Below are 8,894 nucleotides of genomic sequence, written 5' to 3' on the forward strand. Positions count from 1 at the left end.
AGTGTGCGTCCATAGTATCTTCTAATTTTCGGTCCTTGGGGGATTCTAAACATTAACAATTTAAGTTAAGAAAACTTACAATTTCAAGCAGCAGCTAGAATTTCTTTTAGAGTGTTGTCTTAGATTTCTTTTACACATAAATATGGTTGTGTAACATAAAATTTTAAGTATTATTTTAATTTTCAACTCCTTTTCAGGAATATGCCATGCATAGAGAGGAGTGAATACGGATAATACCCACAAACACACTCGCCTTAGTTCCAATCTACACTGAACATTTCGCCACTCATCACCGATAGCAGTTTTTCAAGGATCCTGCATGGGTTGGGTTTACACAGATATGCAATGTAAGTAGAGTAGTTCAAATCTAATTTTGTTCTCTTTTCAAGGGAATTTATATTATTCATTATTTTCATAAGTTTTAAGCTGTAGGAACTTGAAATGACAGAGGTCTCTTAGGAAGTAAGCTTATATGTTGAGGTGGGAGGACCAGTGGCGACCACTATATGTACCCAGGTGTAGCGCACGCTAGAGGGTCAGCTAGTATTGAACATTTAGTCATCATAGTGAGTGTGAAAAGAAAATTAAAGTGTCAAAAGTACATGCATACATAAATACATGTATCAAGGAGTCCGAGGTTCCATACTCGGTAGTGGTTCAGATTTCACTTTGAACTTTAGGTGCAGCCCCGATTAGCCTTTCTGTGCATAAAGTGGACTTAAAAACAAATTCAAACAACAAATCTGGAAATAGGAAAGGGTGGGTGGGTGTCTCATAGCTTCGGTTATTTCTGTTTCAAAGGGAGTGTTCGCCACTGGGAAGGACAGTACTAATAGTTACACAGTGTAGGCTGGAGTGTAAAACTTTGTTGTGGCTGTCTTAAGAAGTATTTTGAAATTGATATGGCATACTAATTACACAATGTGTACAGCGAGATGTTAAAATATTACCAGGCAAGTTGTTCATAATTTTCAATATTTTTTGACGTCCCACGTGTATTTAAGGAATTGAACTGCATTGAACTTCTCCGGGAAATATTTATGCATCTCACTCTTTACATACCTTTCCTAATATCTTTGTTACACAATTAATTTCATGGAGGATTAGTGAAAAAAAATGGTTGACTAGACCACACAGCAAATATACTTCTGTGTCAGCATCTTTAAGTTCTGAGAATCGATTGCTGCTTGTGTACAATTTAGTGTTCTTGTGGATGTGTGATGAAGTAAGTGATTCATGCATTTTATTTGTTTTCTCTTTTCAACTTGCAAAGTGAGGGTCTGTGATGCTACATTTATTGGCTATCAGTTACCCTGTAAAAGCCTACATACAAATTTTGTCTTTGGAAATTAAATTCATTTTGAGATGTTATGTAGAAGAAAACACACAGATAAAGAAATTAATTCTTATTTGAAAAGTATCTAAACTTTCATCATTCTGGGTTTCTTTCATTCAATCTTCCACTGTATATATAGACATTCCTTAGGAGAATTTAAATTGCTGGGGGGATCCAAATGATACTAACTTTGCATGATAATTAACTTTTATATGTTAAATCCACTTGAACGCTTCAAATAGTCTTCCATCTATTAAGAAATATAGTTGTACAATAAACTGTTGTATTGAAGAAGTTAAATTTTTGCTACTTTCAAGATTAATCTAATTTAAATTTATTCCTTATTTCAGACATTGAATGCTGTTTAACTAAAATAACCACATCTGATGTTTGAAGATGATCCTGATTTTGTAAATGGAAATGTAAGTAAATAAATCAATTAACCTGTATGTAATATGAAAATGTCAGAATCACATAAATAGAACTAGGAACGTAAAATATAATGCTGCGTGTGCGAACCATACATACACACCTTTCATTTTGTAATTAAGAATCTTTGGATATGCATTTCCAAAATTCACCTTAGCATAAATATACAAATTATAATGTTTATGTATTTCTTTCGTAGCCTACTAAACTTTCAATAGAACTTTATTTCTGCTACTTGAAAACAGAATCATATCCATGCTTTTATTTTTGGAGAGTTGAACTTTCATGTAGCTATGTCTTGTTTCTATAGAAAATATTTAAAATTGTCAAGGGTATGTGTCTCTTGTCTGCTGGGTGAAGGGATGGAATGAGGCATCCACTCACTTCTCCTTCTGGCACTGTGCCTGTTACATGCTAGTATAATGTATAATGCTACATGATGTTTACACATACACTTTGACAGGACAGAACTACAGGGTGCGAAATCATTGAAAACTGGTGGGGGAAGAAAGTTCTTAATTTACATTCCCCCTCCGCCACATGTGTGTATTATTAAAAGTAAATTAATTTGTTACTTTTATACATATCAGATATTGTAAAGCAGCCAACTAATTCCTTTAGTAACATGGTTAAAGATGTTATAAATTATGAAATAGTTGAAGTGCTTTTATTATGTGTAAGTTTTTGTTTTGTTTGTGCTTTATGTTAATATAAATCAATTAGATTTCATAGTTATAATTTTCTTGCATTCTTGTTTTACTTTAATTGTGCGTATTGGTGTAGATTTTTTAATGATTTCTTGATAGAGAAAGCATTCAATACTCACAACTACACTAATTTGTGTGTGTTTTCGATATTATTCTTAGTACAGTATATTTGAAATTAAAAGTAATTGCTTATCTTTCGTTTGTTATAACAAAAAATTTTCCCCCGGAAATTTTTGGTGGGGGGATTTTTAAGGCCAAGATTGTTGGTGGTGGGAAATCCCCCTGTCCCCCCAGGATTTCGCACCCTGCAGAACTAACAGAAACAAAAGAAAGCTAAAGCTAAACACTCAAAAATTAGTAAAAAAAATATTTTTCACACCAACATTGAATGGTACTGTTTGAGCTCTTAGGCGACACCAGAAAGGTGTTTGTGTGTGACTTAACTTAATAGTAGAACAAATATTAACAATAAGAATCATGGTTATGATAATAATTTTACAGTAATAACTATTATAACAAAAAAATAAAATTATATTATTATACTATTATTAAATCCTTTGGGAGAACTACTAGATGAATGAATATCAAGTACAACTTTTCCTTATTACTATTTTTTTTTTTTTTTTTTTTACATTTTACACAGTTAGTGTACTGAAATGCACAGTTATTCTGTTTTATCTTTAAGTTTTAACTTTTCAATAAAAGCTTTCTAAACATTATTTATGTTATAACAACTTCTGCTTTTTGTGACTTGAAAAGGCCGATGGCAATTCCAGGGGGTGGGGGGGGGGTCAACGGATATGTTCCACCTCCATCTCCCGACACCGATGTTTCAGCACAAAATATTATCCTAAAGTAATTTCTTACTTTTGAAGATAGTGTGCCATTTCCAGTTATATGCTGTGGCGTGCCCAGTAGTCAGCCCTCATTTCGCTATTTTTTCCTGCCTGTTTATAGCCCCATCATCACCCTCCTTGTATAGGCCCTTGCTTATGAAATAAAAGCATGCATGTTGATATTACCTTTGCATAATAGGGTGACATACTCTTAGTCCCTCCACCTGTTCATTCAATCAGTGGCGCACGCAAGGGGGGTTACTGGGTTTAACCCCCCCCCCGAGCTTTAAATATTATGGGAAATGCTGTGTAAAATAAATTGCCAATTTAGTGCTACTGCATTCAATGTAGAAACTGATCAGCTTGAGGGCCTCCCCGATGGTGCAGTGGTAGGTCGTTGCCTTGTAATCAAGGGGTCCTGGGTTCGATACCCTGTGGAGGCACATAGTGGTTCGGATCCCACTTTGAACCGCAGGTTCAGTCTCGATTAGCCATATTGTGCATAAAGTGGACTTAAAACACCAAGTCAATCTATCAATTGAGCAGCTTGACTGAGTGATTTTGTTTATTTTTCTTCGCATTTCTGCCACTTTTGGGCTAATTGCGAACATGAGGATGAGTGATGATATGATGGAATGGATGAATGGACACTCACAAAGAACACCTGTGCTCAGGCTGGGATTCGAACTCGACACCCCAGGCGTTTTAGCATGCTTTCGTAACCACTCATCCACGAAGGCTGGTTACTGAAGCTTGAATCACTTTGTATGCACACATCACTAGTATACTTTTCAGGGAAGTATTAAGACTCATAAATGTTATAAGTACATTCTAAACTATCACACTCTGACCTAAATGCATTCTTGGTTATATTCTTATTTACTCTTACATTTTTTCTCCTTTCAGATCATGGACGCCTTTCCATACAGACATTTTAAAGGAATACAGCATGCAAATTTTTAGCAATGAAGTAAAATTCCTCTTTTTTTGGATAAAATTGTGAGAACTATGTTGAATTATTGCAAGATGAAATGTACGAATATTGTAAATAAAGTTGAATTTTTTGCTAACTGGTAACTTTATTTCTTCAACCTAATCTTTGGGGCGAAAAAAATTAAGCTCTGTATTTGAAATAGAGTGGTTAAAAATTATGTATATGAACATTTATAACTTCTACTAAATTTGCTCTGCCTTCTTAAGAATGTACATTTTCGTTTCTAATTAATTTATTAAAGTACTGAAATAGGTTCTAAAAGCACCAAAAATCACTCACATTGTAATGATTGTGGCATTGAACTGAGTGTGCAGAACCAACAGCAAAGGAAAGGTAAGGTTGAATTATTGCTTAATGTGTATGCATTTAGTGGCAAGGTAGTATTTTTCAGAGATTATCACCTTACCATGTATGTATATACTTGCATCCAACGTATCCATAAAATTTATCTACGGATATACAAGTATACAGTATTTTGTTGTGTTAAGTATGTCATTTATTTATCCTAGCAATGTATGTGAGCATGAGTGTTGCTTTCCAAACAGTACAGAAAAAAGTTGTTATTTTATAATTAACAGGTGTGACTTCTGAAGATCAATACCCTTCATGTTATATTGTACACTCAAGGACACTTCTGGGTTGTAACAGCACCATTGACTTTCAATTAAATCATTACAACCCAGCAGTGTATGTGACTGTACATATATCCAGTCCCAATTGGCTTCTAAGCATCAAGTGGAAGTCTCAAAAAAGACTTATTGGAAAATATGTATGTACATTAAAAGTTGCGGCTTTTTTGTATGATTTAGAAATCGATACATAATATTCCTTGCAAGCTTCATGTAATTTAGGGATGGCTTGTTCTTCTACATGAATACCTTGGTGAGCGTGCTGCATCTAGTTTCCTCTAAGATTTTTAAGCTTTGTCAAATTTTAATGCTGAATTGAATGGTATTATTTTTATAAAGAAGACAATTAATCACATTAAAATCTGAACGCATTAAATGAAGAAACACTGTTTTCACTGTGATGTCGTATATTACACAATGCAAGAGTTAACATTGCATTTCTCTACTTTGATACATTTGCCATCTGGGAAGAAATTACAATGAAGTTATGATTGCTCTATCTTATTCTGAATTCATGTTGGATAAGATAGAAAAGATCTGACTGATTCTTCAAGGTTAAAGGTAAGCATTATTATACTAAATGAAGATCATTTACCTCTTCCTCACGAACCCCTCAAACTCACCCTATGGGAGGAAAAACACACTCTATACTAGGGTGAGAATAACTCACCGTATGGGAGGAAAAACACACTCTATACTAGGGTGAGAAAACTCACCCTTATGGGAGGAAAAACACACTCTATACTAGGGTGAGAAAACTCACCCTTATGGGAGGAAAAACACACTCTATACTAGGGTGAGAAAACTCACCCTTATGGGAGGAAAAACACACTCTATACTAGGGTGAGAAAACTCACCTTTATGGGAGGAAAAACACACTCTATGCTAGGGTGAGAAAACTCACCCTTATGGGAGGAAAAACACACTCTATACTAGGGTGAGAAAACTCACCCTTATGGGAGGAAAAACACACTCTATACTAGGGTGAGAAAACTCACCCTTATGGGAGGAAAAACACACTCTATACTAGGGTGAGAAAACTCACCCTTATGGGAGGAAAAACACACTCTATACTAGGGTGAGAAAACTCACCCTTATGGGAGGAAAAACACACTCTATACTAGGGTGAGAAAACTCACCCTTATGGGAGGAAAAACACACTCTATACTAGGGTGAGAAAACTCACCCTTATGGGAGGAAAAACACACTCTATACTAGGGTGAGAAAAACTCACCCCAATATGGGGTGTGGAAACTCACCTTTTGGGGACGTCTATTTGTGACAAGCCAAACTCACCCCAAAAGGTGAGTTTCCACACCTTTATTTTTTTCAGTGTATGGCACGAATGGGAGAGGAAAGAAGAGTTTACAGGATTCTTGTTGGGAAACATGATGGTAAGAGAAACTTAGGAAAGCCAAGACCAAGATGGAGGGATAATGTTGAGATTGACCTAAAGGAAATCGGTAAGGATGGAAAAGATTGGATTGAGCTTGCTAAAGATAGGGACAGATTGAAAGATTGTGTTGCTGCGGCTATAAAGTTTCGGGTTTATAAAGGATAGACAGTTAATTAATTAATTATCTTTTAACGTACAAAACTAAAAATAACTTTGAATTATAATAAAGTCCTCATAAGAAGGGGAATTTTGTTTTCCTAACGCAATTAAAACGCTGTCAGCATTTATTTAAATGTCACTGCGTTTCAAAGAACAAATCATCGTAAGCAAGCGAAATTCTAACCTGACATTTGGCGTCATCAGTAAGGTACTAGATAATGGCACTCTCTCTAAGACGGAGTTGGTGAATGAATTTGAATGTTAGTAGTATTTTATTTGCACACCTGCAAGAGAGTTGTAAGGGAGCTTGCATTTATCACTAAAGTATGTGATTCCCGTTGGTCTGATGCTGGCGTACATGTCGAGATAATTTCAACATCTAATTTAATGTTCTCCAAATTCTGTATTCATTATCTCTCCTTGTGCACTGCCCTGTTGCACGCTTGGGCCCGCCTTTTGAATTATTCATGGCCCTGAGTGATAAACAGAGTGAAAAATGACGGGATTTGTGTTGTTGTGATTATCACGCTCCGAGCAAGGTGAAATTTGCAAAAGCCTCTCCGAAAATAGGAAAATGAGCAGAGAATGACATGTTCAGATTAAATCATGTGTCACAGAAGATGCATTTGCCATTTCGCTGAAAGCTTGTAGGCATGCAAATATATGTAACTGGAAAATTTGCATTTAAATGCTTTCGGTGTTATCTTCATCTTGTATTTCACGCTCTTGCATTGATAACGTCAGAGACAGTTTCATTCGAACAAAAGTAATTTTTCCGCATTTCCTTACTTAAGCCTTTTGGGTGGAAATCGGTCGTTTTCCAGGAAACGTAATGTTTCACATAATTACCAACCCATATGACTACGTTGTCATTTTTTATTGCAACTACGACAGAAGAAACATACAACCAGAGAAGTGAGCTTACACAACTAGTTATTTTTTGCTCGCTAATGTGAATTTAATTGCAAGGGAGCACAAGTCAAACTAACAGATCACATTTCTAATTGCAATTTTCTCCCTCTCCAATTAGCCATTGCAATAGATGAATTACTATTTGAATATTTCACCTTGCTTTAATTTTTCTTCCTTCGAATAATTGTACGTGCTATTAACGATACGTTAGTTGTGTGAAAAGGTGCAGAAAAATAAATGTTCCTTTCTTAATTGTCTTAGTACTGATAATTGTCTTCATTGTTGTGCCTTTCGTGCTTGTTTTTGTGTTGTAGATTGCTTTCGCAGATTATTTTATTCTAGACTTAAATATGAGTATTACTATCACTACTTAAAAGTTATTTATATTTTTATCCAGTTTTAAAAAAATGAACTCCTTGACTACAAAGATAGCTATTTCGAATGTGATATGCAAAAACAAAAAAAAGAGGTTTTCTGTACTATATGACTTACGCTTTACAATACCTGTAGTATTGCGCAAACGTAAGGAAAACACGAAACAACTTATTATATGAAAATGTAAAGTAAAAAATATACACAGAAAAAAAACTTTTTGTCTACTTTAAATTATTATGATTACGTCAAATTTAAAGCATACCACGGTAAATAAATACACTATAAAATATTTCGTAATTTCTATGTTTAACCTTCATTTTAATAGTTGTTCAAAGATACAAATTGAACTCGGCGTCATTATAGGGGTGTTTGTATACATCACATTGCTTTTTACTGCTTTAATTTGAAAATTGTTTTTTTTCTCAACATTTCTGGAAGGGCTACGGCTCCATCAGCTCCTCCATAAGTACGCCAGTGGTGTAAGGGTAAATTTAGAGAGAAATTGACAATTTTTGAAAAGTTTGTGAGATTTGGAAAATTTGGGAGGAATTATTGGATATGCGAGTCGACTCACGATATCGCCACTGTGGGTTCCGGGTTCGAGTCCTGGCTGAGACTGGGTGTTTGTCTCCCTTCGTCACTTTCTTCTAATAACCTTCCACCCTTAGCGGCGTTATGACGTATAAGTGTCAGAAAGGCGATGAATAGAAGCAAAATATTTCAGGTCATAAATGTCTCGATGCTTAGTGAAATTGCACTAAGACAAAACATTAACTAACTAACTAACTCTCTAGCCTTCTTAAACCCGAAGGATCATGGCTGTACTTAAAATGGAATAGGTTGTATCACAAGAAAAACGATTAACGAACAAGGTAAAGTCAACAGGAATCAGTGCTGAAGTCTCCCATTCGAGACTGCGGGTCTGGTCTGTAGGCATAGGTATAACGTGCTGCTTCAGTGGGCCTGATAGATGTTGAAGCTGGAGCTGTAGCTAAAGCTGCTGGAGCTGTAGTGGTGGTTCTGACAGGTTAATTGGCAGTTATCATCTGAGGTTTTCTCTGTTGTTGATCTATTAGAGTGAAGATCCGACAGCCTCTAAAGTTTGCGGGATGTTCTCCCCC

At 35.5% G+C, this 8,894-nt stretch overlaps 1 long non-coding RNA gene across 1 annotated transcript; it reads left to right on the plus strand.

The window, feature by feature from the left end:
• Nucleotides 1-218: 218 nt before the first annotated feature.
• Nucleotides 219-4,378, plus strand: LOC145980383 (uncharacterized). Its single transcript, XR_014440849.1, has 3 exons — nt 219-347; nt 1,687-1,758; nt 4,215-4,378. It is a non-coding gene; the product is annotated as an uncharacterized LOC145980383 (long non-coding RNA).
• Nucleotides 4,379-8,894: the final 4,516 nt, after the last annotated feature.

Source organism: Lepisma saccharinum, chromosome 27 (assembly GCF_977018435.1).
Source record: "Lepisma saccharinum chromosome 27, izLepSacc3.1, whole genome shotgun sequence".
Taxonomy (NCBI): domain Eukaryota; kingdom Metazoa; phylum Arthropoda; class Insecta; order Zygentoma; family Lepismatidae; genus Lepisma; species Lepisma saccharinum.